General features: G+C 37.5%; 1 protein-coding gene across 5 annotated transcripts in view; it reads right to left on the bottom strand.

The window, feature by feature from the left end:
* The window catches only part of LOC111148019 (catenin alpha 2), a 1,008,661-nt gene that overhangs the window by 969,067 nt on the left and 14,736 nt on the right, over positions 1-24,858 (bottom strand). The window lies entirely within an intron of this gene.

Here is a 24,858-nt window from a genome sequence, read left to right as displayed (position 1 = left end):
GAAATCTTAAAGAAAGAAATGCCTCCAAGGACTGCATTTTGGAGTAGGCAGCAGGAGAGAATAATACCATGAACAAAGCTGAGAGAAAAGTATTAGGATGAAACAAAACCTATACTTGCTTTTTAAGAAAAAAACAAAACAAAACAAAAAACTTCCCTCGTGGGGCGTCTGGGTGGCTCAGTGGGTTAAGGACTCTGCCTTCGGCTTGGGTCATGATCCCAGAGTCCTGGGATCAAGCCCCGCATCGGGCTCCCTGCTCAGCAGGGAGCCTGCTTCACTTCCTCTCTCTGCCTGCCTCTCTGCCTACCTGTGATCTCTGTCTGTCAAGTAAATAAATAAAATCTTTAGGGAGAAAAAAAAAAAAAAAACTTCCCTCGTTAGTTACTTCTAATTTCCCCTGCTGTCCCATAGTCCGAGGTACCTAAGGTCCCAGCTCTGCAGGGCAGCAGCCCCTCAGAACAGGCAAGGAGTGGGTGATTACATGTACAAAGCTTTGCCCTGATCAAAAATCCCGTTTCTCTTTTTTTGAGAGTATTACAGCAATTCCCCTGTTGATAGCAGCAGCAGCAATAATCCTTCAGATTTATGTTGACTTTCCACATTTCTGAAAACACCTTTAGAGGAAATACTGACATCAAGAATGTCCAAATATTAAGTCTTCCTGGAACTCTCTTAAATCAATAACACATAGTTGATGAAATTTCTGTATCAGTGGCCTCTGTGGTGCCTAATAACATTCCTGGTACTACAAGAATTCAAAAGGCTCTGGCGACAAGATCCTGCCTCCCAGAAACTTAGCATCTCAGTACGGTACATTTAGGAACAAGTCTTTATTTTACATACACAGTCCATTTTTGTGTGTGTCTTTTACCAAAAAAAAAAAAAAAAAAAAAAAAAAAAGTATTACTGGGAACTCTTTCCAATGTGGAAAATAAGACACAGAATTTTAGCACATCAGTAAGGCATTCCCCTCCCCTCCTGTGAGGTCACCGGCAGAGAAGGAGCTAATTTACAGTAGCAAGTGTCCTTTGCTGATTGGCCTCAAACTAAAAATAACATTCAAATAACCCATCTCTTCAGTATAAAAGAAATAGTTGAATCTGTAGCATAACTATTCATGAAAGGAAAGAGAGGTCCTAAGGGAAGGTAAATCTCTAAATCCCTGAGACTTTCTGTTTCCTTCATTTGTTGCTTAGTTTAAACCAATACCCAAACCAAGAACTTCCACGATAAAGGTGACTGCCAAGTGGCAATAAAAGTCAGCCCCAAAATAACAATAAAAACCCAATGTCCAAAATGCTAACGTCTTAGCATGGCTCTCTCTTCTATTCTTGCCACTTGTCTCCTTCTCCCAAGTTGCTACAAAACATTTCTAGCTCCTGAGATGAAACCTGGGGGAATCGCCAAGTTTTGATAGTATAGAAAGAGCCTGGTCTGGATGGGAAAGCTGTAAAGTGGGCATGGGCGTGCCATCTCATAGAGATGGTGTCTGCATTCTGAAAGGCACACGGGAGAAGACTTAGAACTCTCTTCATACTCCATCACCTGGCTGGGAGCTCACCAGGAGCGAGAAAAGGTTACACGCTATCCCCTCCCATCTTTCCATCACACACCTTAAAGGGGAGATTTTGCAGATCTACAGTCAAGCTGGAGGGAAAGGCTGGAGGACATTGAAAGAGTTATGGCATTAGGAAAATCAGAACACATTAATGAAGCAAATGCTCACCCTAACTGGCCTGGCCAGGGTCAGCTGCCACAGAGCAGAAACGAAATCCATTGCGGGGTACAGCACCAGGATAGCATGCCAAGGACCACAGAGGTGGGAAAGGGGCTCCAGCACACAAGGTTTACAACTGTGTGCAGAGGGACAGAAGAACGGGATCGAGGGCCAGAGCAGGATGTCTTTACTGACCGCTATGGTGAATGTGTTCATCAGTGGGGATCTGTTAAAGGAAAAGGCTTGGGGACATAGCTGGGGAGAAAGGCAGGGGAGTGAAGAGCAAGGACAGATGTCAACTCACTCATCAATGGGAGCTTTACTGACAACACACACCTTTCCTTCTATCTCTAGGCGACTATGATCTAGGGACTAAGTGCCCATCGGGAAAAATCTCATTATATTCATTCGATGTATAGTTTTCTAGGTATAAAACAAATCATTTAAAGATAGACAAGCTAAAAAACAAAAAATAAAAATAAAAAAACAATAAAGTTATACTATATTTTAAATACACCAGGCAAACCTACTGTTATAAAAATAAATTACAACAAATTGCACTAGGAAGCAAAAAGCAGTCTTTCATCATGCTGGTAATCATTTCCTAAATTATCTATCTTGTAAGTATGCATTTCTGTATCTTAATTTTCTGCAAAGTAGGCCACACAGGTATAGGTTATTTTATATATGCATATACAGGTATGTGTGTGTGTGTGTGTGTGTATACATATATATATAAGTAACTATATATATATAAGTATTTGTCTGTGTGTATATATACACACACAGACAAATACAACTGAATAAAAAAAAAATTAAAACCTGAGCAACAGAAGGAGAGACATCAAAGCAGTGATGGCAGAGACGGCTCTCACAGGACTAGAAAGCGTTGGGTGAGACCTGAAATTTTTAATAAGCTACACATTGTGATTTATATGTTGTCTTTGTGAGAAAGACTTTTGCATTTACAGTGGAGGAGAGAGCAAGTGAGTATTTTCAAGAAGACCCAAAGGTCTAAAGAAAAATACAACATTGTCTCTGGGTCTAATTTAGAAATCCCAATATAACACAACACCAAGACCATCAAGGCTGCAATTCTGACTTGAAAGATGCAAAGAATGATGTATTTACAAAGCTTTTCAAAGTTCCTCCCATCTCAGAATCACTCCTTTGCACTACAGAATGGCTAAGTATATTTTATACTTTATCAGTTCTTAAGATTATACTTAATATGTTTTATACTTTACACTGTGGGCTTTCCTTAAATGTTTTTCTTATTCTTGATTGTGTGCACATATTTCTAGTTGAAATCATCTTTTGTGCTGCCCACCTGTGGGGCAGAGGCCTTAGCTGACATCTGGAAAGAGTACTCAGTGACAGAGGTAGATAGAGCACAGCTGATCACCTGGGCTTGGACGTACCGTATTTCCCCAGGCTATGTCCGCCCAGCCTGGATTCCCAGTTGGCACCCTCAAACCAAGATCCCACACTTGTTGCTCTCAGCCAGACACAGAAACCACAGTTAGTTAAGCCAGGCCCTGGGAGGAGTGTGGGGTCTGGAGCATGAACTAGCTGCCAATTCCCATGCAATCAGCTATTTATTGCCCCTGGCCCAGGTCTACACCCCTGTTCTCAGTTTCACTCACTTTTGAACATGAACTTAGCACTGCCCCCACATTCTCCAGCAGCAGGCACCCACGGAAGTCCTGAGCTATATTTTCCTTCTTTAAACAGCCCTAGACTCTAAAAGACTCATAATTCTTGCTCTACCAAAAGTTTGCAAAGATGCTCTTGAGCTCAGCTGTTTAATTATCTCTGTTATTTATTTGTCTAAAGCATCTTTTCTATCACCCAGGATTTTGATGCAGGAGAGGGAGGTTATAGCATGAGCTCAACCTCCCATTGTGAAGTGAAAGTCAAATGGCCAATTCAGCAGGAAGCTACGTGGACAGCTGGAAAGCAGCTGGCTCAATGGGCATCACTCAGGGGGCTCTCACAGACAGATAACTCTGAAGGGAACAAAGCTGACCCAATACCTTCCCACTCTATAAACTCCCGAGAACTTAGGTATGACTCCAGCAAATGCAAGATGAACCTAGAAATGAACTGAGAATAAGCCTCTTCTTCCCCAAAAGAATAAGGGTTTGAAATAGAAGTTAAATTTAGTTACAAAAAATGAAGTTATATTCTTCATATTCTTTTTTTAAAAGATTTTATTTATTTACTTGAGAGAGAGTATGACAGTGAGAGAGACAGTACAGAGGGAGACAGGAAGCAGACTCTCTGTTCTGCAGAAAGCCAGATGTGGTGCTTGATCCCAGGACCCCGAGATCATGACCTAAGCCAAAGGCAGCTTAACCTCAGCTTAACCGACTGAGCCACCCAGGCACCCCTATTTTTTATATTCTTATACAGGGAACAGTTAAGCCTTTGCCTTAGGCTCAGGTCATGATCCCAGGATTGTGGGATAAAGCCCAGCATCGGGCTCCTTGCTCTATAAGGAGTCTGCTTCTCCCTCTCCCTCTGTCTGCCACTCCCCCAGCTTGGGCTCTCTCTCTCTCTCTCTCTCTCTCTCTCTCTCTCTCTCTCTCTCTATAACAAAAAAAAAAAAAAAAAAAAAAAATCTTTAAAAAAAAGCGGGGGTAACAGAGTCAGAAATATTTATTCATTTATTCATTCTAGAAATGGTTATTGAGTAACTACCATATGCCAGACACTTTTCTCCAGACACTAAAGGTAGTTTGATTAAACAGACATCCGTATCTCCTGACTTCTGTCCATTTTATTAACAGATCCCCAAAAGTACCTTGCCTTTCATAATATAACTGAATATTTTGATAAAGAAGAAATACTTGATGCTCAAAAGTAATTTGAAAATAAAATTTTATCTAGTTAAATTACATGTGATACCTATATTTTAGCAATCAGATAAAGCCACATATCTTTTTAATGAGCTACACAGCAATGACATAATTCTCAAGGCCCAGTTTTGCAAGTCATGCCGGAATATGTCTTTAATAGAAGACCAAATGCTTTATTTCAACTTTATCTGATGCTTTATCCAGCTCTTGACCAGAATTCTAAATCGTTTAATACTCTAAGGAGAAATATGGATTATCCACAGCCATAAAATTAGGTGATATTGGTTTCTTACACAGTTTAAATCAATACCAATTATACACCTCCAGTTCTCTCCATTATTGCAATGGCTTTTATTCAAGCTTCAGGTAACTATTTTTCCCATTTTTCTTCAGCTAAAAACAAACTGTGAAGAAATTGGTTCAGTTTGCATACTAAAATTCTGACATTTATTCTATTCCTACATTTCACATCATAGAACAGGTGCTGATTATTTCAGGTAAAATCTAAAAACTATACAACTGAAAACAATTTACTAATATCTCAGCTTTTTTTTTTCAAACACATAATCACTGTCCTGTATTATAAGACACTTAAAAATAAAACTAATGTCAATGTATTTTTTGAACAACTGTAATCACCCAAAGTAGCATGTGCAAAAAGCACCTGATAAGTATTCCCTATATTAATTCTAGATGAAACTTAAACTCAATTAGCAATAAGATACAGAAATTTTGGAAAACAGCTGCCATAAGCAAATGCTTTTAGAGACCAAGGATTGTTTCCTGAATTTCAATTGTAGTTGCCAACAATAAAAAAATGTCAAATGAAAACAGTTTAGTGTAGTTAACATGTATTTTGGCGGGCACCACCTTCAAGTTTTCTCTCAATAGCCATGCCCCTTATATGTTTTTTTAAAGATTTTTAAATGACACACAGAGACAGCAAGAGACAGAACACAAGGAGGGGGAGCAGCAGAGGGAGAGGGAGAAGCAGGCTCCCCACTGAGCAGGGAGCCAGATATGGGGCTAGATCCCAGTATCCCGGGATCATGGGCTAGAGAGCCTACAGAATGTTTTTCTATCCAATATGATAGTATCATTTGTATTATGATTTACTACATGCCATGCCACTTAGCAATTTCCTATCTCTTCTGTCCTGTGAGTTCTTTGAGAAGTGGCGCATTCATGCACCAGATTACAGCAAAGACAGTCACTATGATGAAGATAAACTGAAGTCACAGATGTGGCAGCATACAGGGAAGGTGGAAGATGAGGGGGGTCTAGAGCACAGTCTAAGTTTCTCCTTGAAATTAACTCTTGCCTTCTCTCAAACAAACCCAGTTCTACCCTGAAGACCCTGCTCAATATACATTTGCCATAAGAAGCTTTCTCCAGGGACGCCTGGGTGGCTCAGTTGGTTAAGCAGCTGCCTTCGGCTCAGGTCATGATCCCAGCGTCCTGGGATCGAGTCCCACGTCGGGCTCCTTGCTCATCAGGGAGCCTGCTTCTCCCTCTGCCTCTGCCTGCCGTTCTGTCTGCCTGTGCTTGCTCTCTCTCCCTCTCTCTCTCTCTGACAAATAAATAAATAAAATCTTTAAAAAAAAAAAAAAAAAGAAGCTTTCTCCAAAACAAGACAATGCCATTCTAACAATTACCTGGAAGTCAAGGTGTCCTATTCATTTAAATAGACCATTTGTCAGAATGTGATTCAGGAACACAGGCACCAGATAGTCCAGGGTAAGTTTCAAAATCACCCATCCCCAGGTATCAACCTGGACCTACCAAATTGGAAACTCAGGTTGCCCTGCAACCTGCTTTTAAATGAGCTCCCAGAGTGATTCCCTTGTGAACCAAAGCTTAAGAATCCCTTGCCTGAAAATCCCAATGCCGATCTATGCATAGGTTCAATAAACAGTGGCTGTAGTAGAAGTTAGGGTCACAGGAGAGAAGAGGAAAACTTGAGCATAAAGTTGAAATGTGGCCCTATCACAAAACGAGACACAGAAGAGACATAGAGGTGGTCTATGGGAGCAGAGTCCATAAACACATAAAAAAAAAAGAAAAAAGAGTAATCATAACCACATACAAAAAGGGCCTTAGAAGTAAACAAATACTCAAAAGAAATCCTGAAACACACACATAGTCACACACTCTCACAGTAACACACACACAGAGAAAGGGAAAAGCTATTAAGATAAAAGATGAGTGTTTTATAAAAGGCAAATAGTCATTCCTTTATCTACAAATGCACAAAACTGCATTACTTTCACTAAAAATGTTGCAAAAGCCAGTTGAAGAAAATATTTTCTTACTTTATATTCACAGGGGAAAACAAGCAAAATAGTTCTTCCTAGCCTAGGTCAACTTTTTTTTTTTTTTTTAAGATTTTATTTATTTGAGAGAGAGAAAGAGAGAGAGAGCACGAGCATGGATTAGAGGCAGAGGGAGAGGGAGAAGCAGGCTTCTAGCTGAGCAGGGAGTCTGCTGTGGGGTGTGGGGCTTGATCCCAGGACCTTGGGATCATGACCTAAGACATAGGCAGACGCTTAACTGACCGAGTTCTCCAGGTGCCCTGCAAGGTCAACTTTTTAAAAAAACAACAAAATCACTCGAATTTTTTTTTCCTGATGTCCTTTATTTTTCTGAAAAAAAAAAAAAAAAATATATATATATATATATATATTCAAGGTGTACAACATACAGCTAATTAACATATCCATTTCTTCACATACTTTTTGTGTTATGTGGTAAGAGTACCTGAAATCTATTTTTGGCAAATTTCCAGTATATAGTAGTATTAATATAATCATCATGCTATAAGTTAGATCTCTAGGCTTATTCATCTAATATAACTACAACTTAGTACCTTTTGATCAACATCCCCCCATTTCCCCAACCTCCCTGCCCCTGGAGCCACCATTCTACCCTCTGTGTCTATGGATTTGACTTTTTTAGATTCCACATGTAAGTGAAATCATGTGGTTATTTTTCTTTTTTTCTTTTTTTAAGATTTTATTTATTTATTTGACAGAGAGAGATCACAAGTAGACAGAGAGGCAGGCAGAGAGAGAGAGAGAGAGAGAGAGAGGGAAGCAGGCTCCCCGCTGAGCAGAGAGCCCAATGCGGGACTCGATCCCAGGACCCTGAGATCATGACCTGAGCCGAAGGCAGCGGCTTAACCCACTGAGCCACCCAGGCACCCCTTTGTGGTTATTTTTCTTACTATGTCCCACTTATTTCACTAAGCACAATGTCCTCCAAGTTCATACAGGTTGTTACAAATTATAAGAATTTTTTATTATAAATTATTTATTTATTTATTTATTTTTAAAGATTTTATTTATTTATTTGACAGACAGAGATCACAAGCAGGCAGAGAGGCAGGCAGAGAGAGAGGAGGAAGCAGGCTCCTTGCTGATCAGAGAGCCCAATGCGTGGCTCGATCCCAGGACCCTGGGATCATGACCTGAGCCGAGAGCAGAGACTTTAACCCACTGAGCCACCCAGGCGCCCCTACAAGATTTTTTTAGGCCCCCAAAATATTCCACTGTAGGTATATACCATATCTTCCTTACATATTCATCCACTAATGGACACTTAACATTGTTTCCATACCTTGGTTATTGTGAATAATACTGACTGCAGTGAACATGGATGTGCAGGTATCTCTTCAAGATAAGTATTTCATGGCGTTGGGTACATACCCCAAAGAAGGAGTGCTAAATCATGGGGTAGGGCTATTTTTAATTTTTAAAGGAACATCCACACATCCAGGGTAAGTTTCAAAAACTGTTAGCAATGTGATTGTACCAGTTTACAGTCCCACCAACAGTGTGCAAGGGTTCCTTTTCTTCATACCCTTGCCAAAACTTACCTTTTATCTTTTTGATAACAGCCATCCTAACAGGTATGAGGTGACATCTTGTGGTTTTGATTTGCATTTCCCTGGCATCCTCTACACTCTTCATGCAGTACATATAACTTGATCTCCCTTAAGAGTTATAATTTATTTTTATACTTTTAACAATACAAATTCATGGAAACCAAGGTTTATATTAAGAAAAAAAGATAAATTAAAAATAATTCTTTACTTTAAAAGTTATTGTTTTAAAATATTGGCATTTTTACCCCCAAAAGGAAACTAACATTTAAGGGATACAAAGAAAAAATAATAACTTAGTAGCGTGTTGGACGGTCAACCAACTAGGACACAAAACAGCATTTGGTTAAAACAGTATAGTTTGTAGTAGACAGAAACTGAAGAAAACTTAAATATCCAAGTAATAAAAAAACTTGTTAAGCAAAATCTATAAAGACCAATCCAAATAAAATAACAGATGCATCCACAATTAAAGAAAATTAATAGCATGGATTCATGATATAAAGCAAATTAATTTTTTGCCTCAATCATTTTGAAAATTTTAGATAGAAAGATATTAAGATGAATCAACATTTCAGGGGGTCATCTTACTTTCTATTATCTTCTTAGTGGATATTTTCGGATTTTCAACTTTTCTAAAATGGATATTTACTATGGAACGACAAAAACAGATACCAAAAAAGCATAAAATAATCAGCCTATTTATAATTTGAAAATAATGAATTTATTTTCCATTGTGAGATTTTTCTTTCTTTATATTTCTGTAAAAATGGCAGTTTTCTTAGAATAAATTAATATAAAGAGAATAATTGGACTTTTCTACTCATGTTCTGTTCTATTCTATTTAACTTAATTAAATTTTCTTTGATTGTTAATGATCATGAATGAGTGATATCCAAAACTCTGCTTTGTTTTTTTCTAGAGAATTTATTTATGACTAACTATTCAAGATGTAAAGAATAACTGTATACTTCAAGAACTCAAGTAGGGGACAGGAATTTTGTTAACTTTCAAGAAATAGTATCTTCTTAGTCAAGAAGGTTTGGAGACCCATCAACTTGCAAAACATTTTTTTTTAAAGATTTTATTTATTTATTTGTCAGAGAGAGAGAGCACGCACAACCTGGGGGAGAGGCAAACAGAGAGAGAAGCAGGCTCCCCGCCAAGCAAGGAGCCTGATGTGGGACTTGATTCCAAGACCCTGGGATCATGACCTGAGCCAAAAGCAGCCGTTTAACCAACTGAGCCACCCAGATGTACCCTTGCAAAACATTTTTAAGAAGAATTTTTCATTATAAAAAATAAATATTTGTTGTAGGTCATAAAATGTGTGTGTATTCAGAAAACTGAATTTACTGTCTTGAGCCATAAATTAGCTCACCAGCCTTTTGCTTTTTAAAAAAGATTTATTTACTTTTTTTTTTTAAAGACATTATTTATTTCAATCTCAAGTAGGTGGAGAGGCAGGCAGAGAGAGAGAGAGAGAGAGGAGGAAGCAGGTTCCCTACTGAGCAGACAGCCCGATGCGGGGCTCGATCCCAGGACCCTGAGATCATGACCTGAGCCGAAGGCAGAGGTTTAACCCACTGAGCCATCCAGGTGCCCCTATTTACTTATTTTTAGAGAGAGAGAGAGAGTACTGAGTGGGGGGGCGGTGGGAGAGAGAATTTCAAGCAGACTCCATGTTGAGCATGGTGGGCTCCACGCAGGGCTCAATCTTTTGATCCTGAGGTCATGACCTGAGCTGAAATCAAGATTTGGATACTTAACTGAATGCGCCATCCAGGGGCCCCAGATTTTTGCTCATTTATCTTCCACTATACATGCATGGATGGTTAGTTTGCTTACAAAAAAGAAAGTAGCTAAAAGGACAGTAATCCTGCCATCAGAGTTTTGACAACTGGTTGGCTCTCAGGTTGTCTTTGCATCACATATATCCTAAATGTATACTAGAAAACATGTGGCATTTCCTCCTAATAGCAGCAAACACATGTATTAAGCATTTACTAAGTGCCAAGCACTCTGAGGATCCCAACATTCTTATTTGTTGTTTCTCATTGCTTCTTCTAGCACTTAAAAATTGTGAAAATGATTCCATTTTTAAAGATAAGTTGTAAAATTGAACGTTGATCTCTTGGCTTCTTTAGAATTTTGTCTCCAATTTTTTTTCTGTGAAAATATTTTGCTCGAAACTCCATGGTTTATTGCTCAGAGCTTCTCATCTTCTGAGACCTTTTTCAAGGCAGACAAATGAATGGAAAGGAGGTATTGGGCAGTTTCCATGAGCGGTATATAGGGGAAAAGTACCCAGGACGTGAATGTGGGCACAGAATCCTTTCATGCTATTACTCATCTGAGTGATGCGAAGTGGAAGGGAATCAAAATGCTGGCATGTAGGGTGCCCGGCTGGCTCAGTCTGTTAAGCATCTGCCTTTTAGCTCAGGTCAATGATCCCAGAGTCTCAGGATCTAGTGCGGCACTGAGCCCCAACCATGGCAAGGGGCTCCCTGCTCAGCTGGAAGTCTGCTTCTTTCTTCCTCTCTCTCTGCCCCGCCCCCCATTTGTGCTCACACACACTCTTTCTCTCTCTCTCTCAAATAATAAATAAAATCTTTTTAAAAAAATGCTGGCATGTAATCCAGGTTTAGCCTATGGGGGGACGGACTTCACTCCCATTCTGCTTCCTGCTCCCTGTGGCCTTTAACATAGCCAATGCAAAGAAGAGGTTATCAATCAGCCAGGCAGCAACTCTCATAGGAGAGACCTTAAGGGCAGCATCTTTTGAGGCATCACCTCATCCACCGGCTCACGATAGCCCTGTGCTTTGCTTCCACCACCCCAGTCTGCACTGATAGCAGCTGGCCATGAAGTTCTTGCTTCTTAGGGGTGTGAGCAGGAGAAGCAGATTTCACTGACACATATTCCAATTTTCAGCTTTATCTACTGATATGTCTTTTAACATGTTGGCAAAAAATGTGAGAAAACTTGTTTACAGTCTTGATTTTGAGGGTAGAACAGGAAATATGAATTACAAAGTAAGGCAGGAAGTAAAAAATGAAACATCTTGAAATCAAAATTAACCTCCAAAATGTAAGCAAACAGAACATGATGGAGACAGAAATAAATACAGGATTCAAAGCCAAAAGCATTAACCACAAAACTTGGTTTCAATTAACCAGACTCAAATTGTCAAAAACCACTGTGCCAAAGTATAATTTTTACCAAAAAAAGAGAGAGATCGATATAAGGGGTGCCTGGGTGGCTCCACTGGTTAAGGGTCCAACTCTTGATTTCAGCCAGGTCATGAACTCAGGGTTGTGAGATCAGCCCTATGTCAGGCTCTGTGCGAGGCATGGACCCTGCTAAAGATTCTCTTTCTCCCTTTCCCTTTGCCCCGCTCCCCTCCAAAAAAAGAAAAAGAAATAGATATAACTATTTTAAAAATTAACATTATATATGTACAGGAAAAAAAAATTAAATCCAGTAAGGAACTCACAAGTGGGAAGAATAAGGCACTAAAATTGGTAAGCCACAATTACTATAAAGGGGCTACATTTTTTTAGACATTTGTTCAGGCTCTTGAGAGATGCGATTAACTCAAAAGATGGAGATTTTATTTTCTTTCAACATGCTAATTTAGAATAGTAGATGGCTGTGGAGGGGAACTTAAAACATTTGCATCTGATAGTCTCAATTACCATATAGTTGACTGATTCTGAGTTAGCAAGGATTCTCCTGTCATTCTTCACTTAGTAAACTTAAGAATTACTAGCATACTGGTCTGTCTCATTATGCCAGATTCCACAAATGGAGATATATCTAAGATAAGATAAAATTATTAAATATACTAAAACTTATCAAGATTTCCAAATACAATCAGGACCTGTCAGTAGATCTCAAGGTCTTACCTACAAGATCTCTATGTCAGATACTACCCCCAAACCTCATCTCGTATGCTAGAATTACCAAACAGAGGGTGAAGGTAGGGGTTGCAAAGATCAACATTCCCATTCCCATTCCCAATCTGTACGTGATGATCTAGTCCTCATCATTAGACCTTCTGCATCCCTCCTCCACTTCACTGGGGACTTTAGGCTTAAATGATCGTACGATAGTGAATATTTACAAATCTAGAATAGCACAGCAAGTAATGATGCCAAGCTGCTACATTTTATGCTCCAAAAACAAACCCACAATCTATAGATTATGGCTGTATCTATTTCTGAAACGGTAGGTATTTTTTTCACCAATGTTTCCATTGCTTGGTAATATGTTGCTTATTTTCACTGGTGAAAGATTCTTTTTTAACTTATTTTTTAATGGGAAGGTAAAATCATGGGACAGGTAACAAAGTAATAATCAACAAGGCTCAAGGGTTCCAAGAGATGTATGTCTTTCATGAGAAAAGTAAGTGGCAAACTTTCCTGAGAAAAGAAAGATATACTCAAGGAGCTGGTTCTCATTCCCTAGGACCTGACTTCAAAGCCACACTGACTGTCAGCAAGAAACTTGACACTGTTATTCACTGATTTCGGTCCATCAAAAGAAAAGTTAGGGGAAATCACAAGAATTAATGGAGTTTGAAAACAAGTAAGGGAAAGGAATTAACTAATGCATGCTTTTAAATGTCTTAAATCACTAAACTATAAAAATCCACCTGGCCAGAAACAAACAAGGGAAAGAAATTCCATGATTTTCCAAAATGACAGAAAAGAGAACGATGTTCAAGTTTCCAGTATTATGAATTTCAGTTAGTGAAGGATCTCAGAATAATGTATGGTTAATTAAAATACTACAAATCGTGCATTAACATTTAATCACTCCTTTCTATAGTTTTCATGGATGTGCTTAATTTGCTGTGCAAACCTTAATACATTAATATATGTCTTCTCGAAATAACTCAATATCCAGTAACCACTCACTACGCCAAGATTGATTATGCTTCTACTTGAATAGCTAGTAATAAAAGAACTTACTATTAGCATGCAGAGGTGCAATTCATTTTCATGTTATGGAATAATATGACAGGAACGGTAAACCATAAATCCATTTTGAGAATTTACCTCTTGTATGTCTCCCACCATAAATGGACTTAACCCATTCCTGCCACGTCGCATTAAGTACCGAACTACAGGTTTTCACTTACTTAAGCAATTCAACAAACTCCTAAAGTTTAAATTAGAAGACTATTCATTCCAAAAACCTCCAAATAAATGCTACATGCCAAAGAAAGAGCCCTCTAGGAAAAGGGAAACAACTGGAAGTTCATTTGAAATATGAAGTCTATCTAATCTCTGAGCATAAATACAAACGGAAAAAAATGAAAGAAAATATCAAATGTTCTTGCCTTAATGATTGCCCGTAAGTATACAGAAAGCCAAACATTTATAAAGGCCCAAGCTAAAACATGAATGCTGCCGCCAGAGCTAGCCCATTTTGAGTTACTGGATTGTATAAATCATCAGATTTGTGAGAGATAATCACCTTAACTTCATGAGAATTCTATATACTAAATCTAGGCAAATTGGTTTTAGTTGTTGTCTGAGTAATTTAATCTACATTTGACTAAATCTGCTTTAAGGTCAGCATGGCAAAGGAGTGGAACCATGACCTTGTCAGTCTTAAGAGTCTTTGTGTCTTCCCTCAGAATCCTTCTTGAGCTTCCTTTCTGTTTAAAATGTTGAGGTCTAGGTCCTTTCCTCCATTTCCTCCATGTCTGAAGGCTTCTGTAGATCAGTCTTTTATTTATATATTTTTTTAAGACTTTGCTTATTTATTTGACATTCTAGAGAGGAAACCTTTCTGTGACCCTGAGGATTAGGCTAGTCAAGTGGGGGATGTGACCCAGAGCCCTGACCTTGCTCAGCTGCTAAACCAACCCCAAATCACAGAAGGAACACAAACCGTCCTTGTGTAAGTCACTTTCATTTGGGTATTATGTTATTTTCAACCAAAGATCTTCACTAAAATAAAAATGAAAACTGTTTCATACTCTTCAGTCCTTGTGACCTGGCTTGTCCACTCTGATGAAAGCTACCACACAAACAGCAAATGAATTTATAGAGTTAAAAAGAGTAAATTCCATTGATAAACACTTCTGAAGTTAGAAAGACTAGAAGTTAGAAAATAAGACTGAGAAATGAAGAGAAGTTCCTTTGGAAATATGCTTCCGTGGAAAGCCTTCTCAATGCAAATTTTCTAATATCAGAAATACTCAAGACTAGTCATCTCTCTTGTCTTCTCTACACCCTAAAAAAAAACCCTATCATCAAAAAAGCCTTGTCCTAATAAGAAAGGCGTTACTCAAAGGCCTGCATGAGATATCTCACTCACAGTAACCAGTCCCCATACAACCCAGGCAAGTGAACTACACATCTGTCTGGCTAAGACTTACCTGTCTTTTATTTTTTCTTACTTAATGACCAGTTTTTAGTTAGGGCCCTCACCATCTTTCAAGTTTCAAAGAAGAAAAAACATAAACTACTTTCATTTTTAAGTTTACCCTCTGCAGGCTTCTTTTCCACACATGATTCTTTACAAATTTTCCAAAACTTTTTATTATCTTTTCCAATTATTTTTTACTAAAAACCTTAATTTTTAATTGTTTCTCTCATATGCTCTAGTGTTCCCCTAACAAGGCTAACATCTCAACCATTCCACACTCTTTCCCGACATTCATTTGTATTTCTTCTCACAGGCTTATTATTTAAAATTGCTATCCAATTTCTTTTTCCATTTTGTTCTCTCCTCATCACGATCTTGAGGATGGTTTTCTGCAACCAAAGGTAACTGAAAATACAGAGTCCCCTTAAGTATTTTTAACTGTACATACTGCCAGACCTGCAATATACCAGGAGTTTGTTTTGTTAAAAATGCTAGTCTTGGTCTCTTCTGTGTTTGACCACCTGATGCCATGGTGCAAGCCTGGGTTGCTCAGTCATTAAGCATCCACCGTCAGCTTAAGTCATAATCCCAGGGTCCTGGAATCAAGGCCCGCATCAGGCTCCCTGCTCGGTGGGAAGCCTGCTTCTCCCTCTCCCATTCCCCCTGTTTGTGTACCCTCTCTCACTGTGTCTTTCTCTGTCAAATACATAAATAAAACCTTAAAAAAAAAAAAAAAAGATGAGCCCTCCTCTTCCTGATTATTGAATACTGGGTTGTTCTAAGTTGATTTTGCTCCCTAGCAATCTGAAGACCTACCAGACTGGGTGACATTCTAATTATGTGCCAGAATCACAGAACTGAGAATCTGAAAGTCTCTAGTGTAACCCAAGCTGGACAAAGATACAATCTGTCCACCTCTGTCTCAGGCAACCGTGAGGTGTCTGTAGCTTAGTGTTAACAGACAAGAGTCCCTACAAATGAGTTCCCTCATCTGAACTCCATGGACAGAGAATAAACCTGGAAGTGGAAAACTTAAGTAACAGAACTCAGGAATAAGAGATTAAGTATGGGGCCTGCCATACCACTCATTCTAAAAAATACCTGTAATAGAGTTCAGTTGGTTTCTTAAGTCACCCACATTTATGGTCTCTTAGATCTGGGGTATTTTTATTTCTTTTATTTATTTATTTATTCATTCATTCATTCAGATCTAGGGTATTTTAAGGAATAATTTTGTTTCAAATAGGAAAAATTTGCAGGACGATATATGGGCAATATATTATGGTCTCATTCTATTTAAAAAACCTGAGTAATGGGCACCTAGGTGGGTCAGTTGGTTGAGCATCCGACTCTTGATTGTGGCTCAGGTCGTGATCTCAGGGTCCTGAGATGGAGCCCCACATTTGGCTCTGTGCTCAGAATGGAATCTGCTTAGGTTTCTCTCCCACTGCCCCTCCCCTGGCTTGCTTGCTCTCTCTCAAATAAATAAAAAATTCTTAAAAAGAAAAAAAAAAAACAGTAATTTCCCAAAGTCACAAGTTTATTAGCAAAAAGGGGGAAAAAAAGAACATCTGGTGTGTATACCTCCTACAGAGCACCTCTCCAGAACACCTCTCCAGAACTTCCTGTGGTCTGACTTGTGATGTCTCCAATTCATGAGCTATGTTTTATGCCCAACTCATCATCATCTCCATACAACTATGTTTTATTATAAAAGACTGTTTCCCACAAATAGGCTCACCAAATGCTAGTATTTCCCCATGGCTGCTTATGGAACATCAAATGGGACTGTATTGGGAAGAGAAGCTTGTGCATCAGGAAGCTTGGAGCAGTATTGGGCACCAGGATTGGGAGCATAGTTAAGAACCCATTCCTACAGGTGGTGTTCTAAAATACATGGAGTTATAAAACTTGTCTGTGCAGAGGAAAAGCAGATTAAATGAATGAAGTAAGCCTGGCCAGACATGAACCAACAATAGGAATTGAGTAATCACACAGACTTTAATAAAGGTGCCGTTTCTAAAAATAGAATGATAATTCCAATTCATAGTACCTACTTCAAATATAACCTAATTAAACTATCATTCCTAAACTGTGATAAAATAACAATTCTTGCTCAAAAGGATGAGGCCCATCAAAGCAACACTAGAGAAAATATATCCCTAAAATCCTTTCCCTTGCTAAATCTGGAGCAAATCCAGAACAAATGTCCACCTTCCCTGATTCAGTACAATGCCTGTCCTTTCTGGGAAACATGCTCCTATGAAGGATAAAGTCTGGGAACCATTTGAAAATGTACAACCTACCAAAATATTCTGAAATTTTTTAATAATCAGGTGAAAATTATTTTTACCATGCTTGAATAAATCACCTAAAGGGATTTTTGTCTCATCTCTTTATAAAATTCCCCTTGGGGATAAAAACAAGCTTGAAAAGTTTCAGTCAACAGTATAAACTGGGAGCTCGTGTTAAATAAGCCATTGAAAACTGCAGTTTAAAATGAAATTACCATCTCAGCCACTACCACAGGGCTACATAGCACATTTACAATAATATTTTGTAACAATAGCATATTCAAGTAATTTATACATTGTTTTCATTTTGAAATTTAACTAACATGTTGCAGATCTGAAGAAATCAAGCATACATCCTATTTCCCTTTCATTTTCCAAGCCCAGGTAATAATATGGCAATAATTATCAATATTCTTGGGATGATAAAACACAAAATTATTAGTAAAAGGACTGACCAGCAGATATGACGTTCTCTTAAGCCCATTAATTTTTAAAATATACTTTAAAAAAAAGACAGTATAACCTAATAATTATAGTTGAGTTCCTCCCAAAACTGTATCTTAGCTCTGTTAAGCTTGGAGACTTATATTAGTGAAAAGCAAGGGAGCAAAAGGAAGAGAGAAAAAGACAGAAAGAAAGATTCTTGCATGCCAGGTCAAGACAAGAATATACAGAGAAAAGAATTTCTGGTCTCATGGATAATACAAACAAAACTCACAAGCACATATGCATGCAAAACCCCAGAGACACATGCACGCATACACACATTTAAAACAAGGAATTATAACACTGCAGTTTGAAACATAATGAGGGGAAATACAGGATGCTCTGAGGCAGTGGAGACCAAGCCAGGTTTGTGGGTGTTTAAAAAAAAAAAAAAACAAAAAAAAAACAACTGAAGAAAGCAGCATCTAGGAGAAGAACTGAAGGATGTGTAGGTGCTAGCCAGTCTAGTCAGTCTAAGGGAAAAGAAAGAGAAGAGAATTTCTAAGCATATGTAAAATGAGACATCACTCAGTTTTAGAAATTGAAAGCAGTTCTTTTTGGACTGAGGATAGAAATCGAAGCAGGAGTGACAAGAACAGGAATAAAAAGAAACACAAATGAAGAAGTTGTATTTAAAGTGAAGTGGTCAAAAGTTGCTCTAAAAACAGTGTTGACAATCTCTGCTTATGCTTTCCTGCATTGCTAACATACTCATTTGAGATATTAATTTTTGCATTATCTAGAACTTACGAATTAGTAATGAAATCAATTCTTGCTCCAGAGCCTACATAATAATTATAACAAGTACTCTTAGTATGTCTCAATTATTTCATAGGGCATATTTATACTATCTAATGATTTGTTGCTTATCTGAACTTCAAATATGCCTGGGTACCCTCAACTTTTTTTTTTTTTTAAATTAAACCTAGCAATCATGATCAGATAGCAGTCAAGGAAGGATATTTGAAGAGTAAACTAAGTTGCACAAGAGCGATAATAGCTATGTTTGGTACCAATATTCCAGTGCCAGTTCAACAAATAGGAAGTTCATAATGTTTTGAGAAACTTTAATGAAGATCCTTTTGCCCAAAGTTATATTAAAGCTCATATATTCCCTTGAACACTGGTAACTGAGAAGAATAGTTTCATTGAACACAGGTCAAGCAAAATTATTTTCTAAAGAAAACATAGATTATTTATAGGTGATGTGAAAAGACATTAATTTTTTCTACATGTACATATACAAATATATAATAGAACGCATATACTATGTATGTATCTTATGCCCCTTATTATGAATATGAAATATTACCGATTTAAGCATATGAAAATAAAAATATTATTTCTTATTGGTGACTATATATCAAAACATTTATACACACTCTTAGAAAACCAATACAAATTTTCATCCTTGAAATCCCATAACAACAACTGCTACTTGACAACAGTTTCATAAAAAGACTACTGCAGCATATAACTACTACTTATTACCAACGAATTTTGGAAGAATGAGGCAGGCAAAAAGGAAATACACAAACTGGACTTTTTTTAAAAAGAGAAATATTTAATCATTCAACAAATATTTATCTAATATTTAAATGTCCAAGATACTGGGAATACATATGTGAGTAAGACTGACATCATCCCTATCCTCAGAGAGTTTTCTACCTATTGGAGAAATCAGACAAAACACACAGAAATATACATATAACAATTACAAATGGTGATAAGTGCTCTGAAAGAAAAACAGGTAAAGCATGGAGAAGGTGGAGCAAAGGGCAGGTACTTTAAAAAAAAAAAAGAGTCAGGAAAGTTGTCTGAGACAGCAGAAAAATGATAACATAGGGGCTCTAAGACGTAATGGAGCCAGTAATAGCATTAAAAGAGCAGCATCACCCTATGCAGAAAGAGAGGCATATGCAAAGGCCCTAAGGTGAGGAAGAACCCAGTTCATTCAAGAAACTGAAAGAAAAGCTCTGTGACTTGAGTATGATGCTTTAAAGGACCAGGCACTTGATGCCAGTATTTGGGGACAAATCAGGATATGGTTAAGGGTTTTAATTTTATTCTAAAATGCATTAAAAGCAATTACAGTCTTTTTAAAATTAATTTCTTTATTTTTAGAATTCCAGTATAATTAACAGTGTTATATTACTTTCAAGGGTACAGTATAGTATTTTGGCAATTCTATACATTACTTATGCTCACCATGATTAACTACACTCTTAATCCCATTCATCTGTTTCACCCATCCCTCTACCCACTTCCAATAACCATCAGTTTGTTCTCTATATTTAAGAGTATGCTTTTCTGTTTGTCTCTTTTTCCTATTTGTTTTGTTTCTTAAATTCCCCCTATGAGGGGCACCTGGGTGGCTCAGTGGGTTAAGCCACTGCCTTCGGCTCAGGTCATGATCTCAGAGTCCTGGGATCGAGCCCCACATCGGGCTCTCTGCTCAGCAGGGAGCCTGCTTCCTCCTCTCTCTCTGCCTGCCTCTCTGCCTGCTTGTGAGCTCTCTGTCAAATAAATAAATAAAATCTTTAAAAAAAAAAAATTCCACCTATGAGTGGATTCATATGACATTTGTCTTACTCTGATTTATTTCACTTATCACTATATTCTCTAGCTCCATTCATGTTGTTACAAATGTCAAAATTTCACTCTTCTTTATGGATGAGTGGTACTCCACTGTATATAAATACTACCTCTTCTTTATCCATTCATCTACTGATGAATACATGGGTTGTTGCCATATTTTAGCTACTATAAATAATTCTGCAATAAATATAGGGGTGCACATATCTTTTCAAATCAGTGTGCATGTATTCTCTGAGTAAACACTGGATTATATGGTTATTTTATTTTAAATTATTTGAGGAATCTCCACAATGTTTTCTACAGTAGTTTCACCAGTCTGCATTCCTACCAATAGTATGCAAGGGTTACTTTTTCTCCACATCCTCACCAACATTTGTTTCATGTGTTTTTGATTATAGCCATTCTGACAGGTGAGAGATGATATCTCATTTTGATTTGCATTTCCCTGATGATTAGTGACGCTGAGCATCTTTTCATTTGAATGCCTACTTATCATTTGAAAAGATCTTCTTCCATTCGGTAGGTAGAGTTTTAGTTTTGTTAACTGTCTCCTTCAGGGTGCAGAAACTTTTTATTTTGATGTAGTCCCAATATGTTATTTTTGCTTTTGTTTCCCTTGCCTCAGGACATATATCTAGAAAAATGTTACTATGGTCGATGTCAGAGAAATTTCTGTGTGTGCTCTCTTCTAGGATTTTTATGGTTTCATGTCCACACTTAAGTCTTTAATCCATCTTGAGTCCATTTTTATGCATGCTATGAAAAAGTGGTCCAGTTTCATTCTTTTGTATGTAGCTATGCAGGTTTCCCAACATCATTTGTTGAAGAGACTTTTTCCCATTGCATATTCCTGCCTCCTTTGTCATAGATCAATTAACCATATAATCATGGGTTTATTTCTGGGCTATATACTCTGTTCCATTGATTTATGGGCATATTTTTTTGCCAGTGACATACCGCTTTGATTATTACAGCTTTGTAACACATCAGAAAACTAGGACTGTGATACCACCAGCTTTGTTCTTCTTTTTCAAGATTACTTTGGCTATTGGGGATCTTTGGGGTTCCATATAAATTTTAGAATTATTTCTGCTAGTTCTATGAAAAATGCTGTTGCAATTCGGATAGGAATTGCATTGAACCTGTACATTGCTTTCTTCCTAAGCATGAGCATGGAATACCTTTCCATTTGTTTGCATCCGCTTCAATTTCTTTCATCAATGTTTTATAGCTTTCAGAATATAGATCTTTCACCACCATTGTTAAGTTTATTCTTAAGTATTTCATTATTTTTGATGCATCTACAAATGGGATTTTTTAAAAATTTCTCTTTCTGCTGCTTCATTATTAGTGCATAAAAGTGCAACATATTTCTGTATATTGATTTTGTATCCTATGGCCCTACTGAATCCATTTATTAGTTCTAGTAGTTTCTTTGTGGAGTCCTTAAGGTTTTTTTACGTATAGTATCATGTCATCTGCAAACAGTGAAAGCTTTACTTCTTCCTTACCAATTTTGATATCTTATAGTTCTTTCTCTTCTTCAACTGCTATGACTAGGACTTGTACTATTATGTTGAATAAAAGTGGTAAAGGAAGACATCCCTGTTTTGTTCCTGATCTTAGAGGAAAAGTTCTCACTTATTTATCATTGAGTATGATGCTAGCTTGGGTTTTTCATATATGGCCTTTATTATGTTGAGTTACGTTTCTCCTAACACTACTTTGTTGAGGGTTTTTAATCATGAATGGATGTTATACTTTGTCAAATGCTTTTTCTTCATCTACTGGAAATTATTATGGCTTCATATTCTTTCTATGGATGTGATGTATCATGTTGATTGGTTTGCAAATATTTTTTAAGATTTTATTTATTTATTTGAGAGAGAAAATTCAAGAGTGAGAGAGCACAAACAGGGGAGAGGTGTAGAGGGGCAGGGAGAAGTAGACCCCACCCCCGAGCAGGGAGCCCAATGCGAGACTCAATCCCAAGATCCTGAGGTCATGACTTGAGACCAAGACGGACACTTAACCAAATGAGCCACTCAGGGCCCCTGATTTGCAAATATTAAACCAGACTTGCATCCCAGGAATAAATGCCACTTGACTGTGGTGAATGATTTTTTTTTTTTTAAGATTTATTTATTTATTTGACAGAGAGAGAAATCGCAGGGAGGCAAAGAAGCAGGCGGGGGGAGGGGGGAGCAGGCTCCCTGCTGAGCAGAGATTTCCCCACGCAGGCCTCGATCCCAGGACCCTGAGATCATGACCTGAGCCTAAGGCAGAGGCTTAACCCACTGAGCCACCCAGATGCCTGAATGATTTTTTTAATGTATTGTTGGATTCTGTTTCTTAATATTTTGCTGAGGATTTTTGTATCTATGTTCATCAGAAATACTGGCCTGTAATTTTCTTTTCTTATAGTATCTTGATCTGATTTTGGTCTCAGGGTAATGCTGGTATAGGAGAATGAATTTGGAAGCATTCCTTCTCATTTCTAGTTTTTAGAATAGTTTGAAAAAATAGGTATTAACTCTTTTTCAAATGTTCAGTCAAATTCACCTGTAAAACTCTGAACATTTGTTTGTTGAGAGTTTCTTGATTATGGATTGAATTTCATTGTTGGTTATCAATTTGTTGAAATTTTCTATTTCTCCCTGATTCAGTTTTGGGACATTGTATGTTTCTAGGAATGTGTCCATTTCTTTTAGGTTGTCTAATTTGTTGGCATAAATTTTTTTATAAAATCTCTTACAATCCTTTATATTTCTGTGGTGTCAGTTATTTCTCCTCTTCAATTTCTAGTTTTGTTTATTTGAGTTTTCTCTCTCTCTCCTCCTCTGTCTCTCTCTTTCTTTAGTGAGTCTGACTAAAGGTTTATCAATCTGGTTGATTTTTCCAAAGAAACAGTTCCTGGTTTCATATTTCTGTTCTATTGCTTATTTCTACTCATTATTTTCTTCCTTTTAATAGCTCTGGGTATTTTTTGTTCTTTTTCTAGCTCCTTAAACTTAAATGTTAGGTTGTTTGAGATTTTTCTGGCTTCTTGAGGTAGGCCTGTATTGTTATAAACTTCCCTCTACAGAAAAATTTTGCTGTATCTGAAAGATTTTAGAGCATTGTGTTTTCATTTTCCTTTGTCTCCATGTAATTTTCAATTTCCTCTTTGATTACTTGATTGACCCACTCATTGTTTAGCAGCATGTTATTTAACCTCTGTATATTTGTGTTCCTTCCAGATTTTTTTCTTGCAGCTGTTGTCTAGTTCTACATCATTGTGATCAGAGATGATGTATACTATGATTTCAGTGTTTTTTAATTTTTTGAGATTTGTTTTATGGCTGTATATGTGATCTATTTTGAAGAATGTTCCATGTACACTTGAAAAGAAAGTCTATTCTGCTGCTTTAGGATGGACTGCTCTCAATGTATCTGTTAGATCCACCTGGTCCTATATATCATTCAGAGCCACTGTTTCCTTACTGATTTTTTTGTTTGGATGATCTATCCATTAATGTAAGTGGGATGCTGAAATCTCCTACTATTATTGTATTACTATTGATTACTTCTTTCAGGTTTGTTAATAGCTACTTTATGTATTTGGGTGCTCCCATTTTGGGTGCATAAATATCTACAATTGTTATATCTTCTAGTTGGATTGTTTCCTTTTGATAATGTAATGTCCTTCTTTGTCTTTTGTTACAGTATCCATTTTAAAGTCTATTTTGTCCAATATAAGCATTGCTATCCTGGAATTCTTTTTACTTCCATTTGTATGACAAATGTTTTCCATTTCCTCACTTTCTTTTTTTCTTTAAAGATTTTATTTATTTATTTTAGAGAGAGAAAGTGCATGAGTAGGGGGAGGATCAAGGGGAGAAGGAGACAATTTCAAGTGACTCTGTGCTGAATGCAGAGCCCAACACAGAGCTCCATCTCCTGACCATGAGATCATGACCTGAGCTGAAACTGAATCAGATGCTTCACACAGGTGCCTCCATTTCTTCAATCTTGCATGCCTTTAATCTGACATGAATCTCTTATTCTGCATATTGATAGGTCTTGCTTTTTTATCCATTCCATCACCCTATGTGTTTTGGTTGGAACATTTAGTCTAATTACTCTCACAGTAATTACTGATAGTTGTGTACTTATGGCCATTTGTTACTTATTTTACAGTTGTTTTTGTGGTCCTTCTCTGTTCCTTTCTTCTCTTCCCCTTTCTTTATGGTTTGCTGGCTTTTTTTTTTTTTTTAAAGATTTTATTTATTTATTTGACAGAGATGACAAGCAGGCAGAGAGGCAGACAGAGAGATAGAGGGGAAGCAGGCTCCCTGCTGAGCAGAGAGCCCGATGCGGGGCTCGATTCCAGGACCCTGGGATCATGACCTGAGCTGAAGGCAGAGGCTTTAACCCACTGAGCCACCCAGACGTCCCTGGCTTTCTTTAATAATAGACTGGGATTCCTTTTCTTTATCTTTTACATGTCTATTACTTGTTTTTTGATTTGTGGTTACCATTAGGTTTTATAGAAAATCTTAAGCATGTAACAGTCTATATTGAGCTACTTAAGTTTGAACCCATTCTAAAAACACTAAATTTTTACTCCTGTCCCCCTCACATACATTTGAGGTATAT

This window comes from Enhydra lutris, unplaced genomic scaffold, assembly GCF_002288905.1.
Source record: "Enhydra lutris kenyoni isolate GAN:26980312 unplaced genomic scaffold, ASM228890v2 scaffoldscaffold18, whole genome shotgun sequence".
NCBI classification, from domain to species: Eukaryota; Metazoa; Chordata; class Mammalia; order Carnivora; family Mustelidae; genus Enhydra; species Enhydra lutris.
This window is presented reverse-complemented; position numbering and strand designations above follow the sequence as displayed.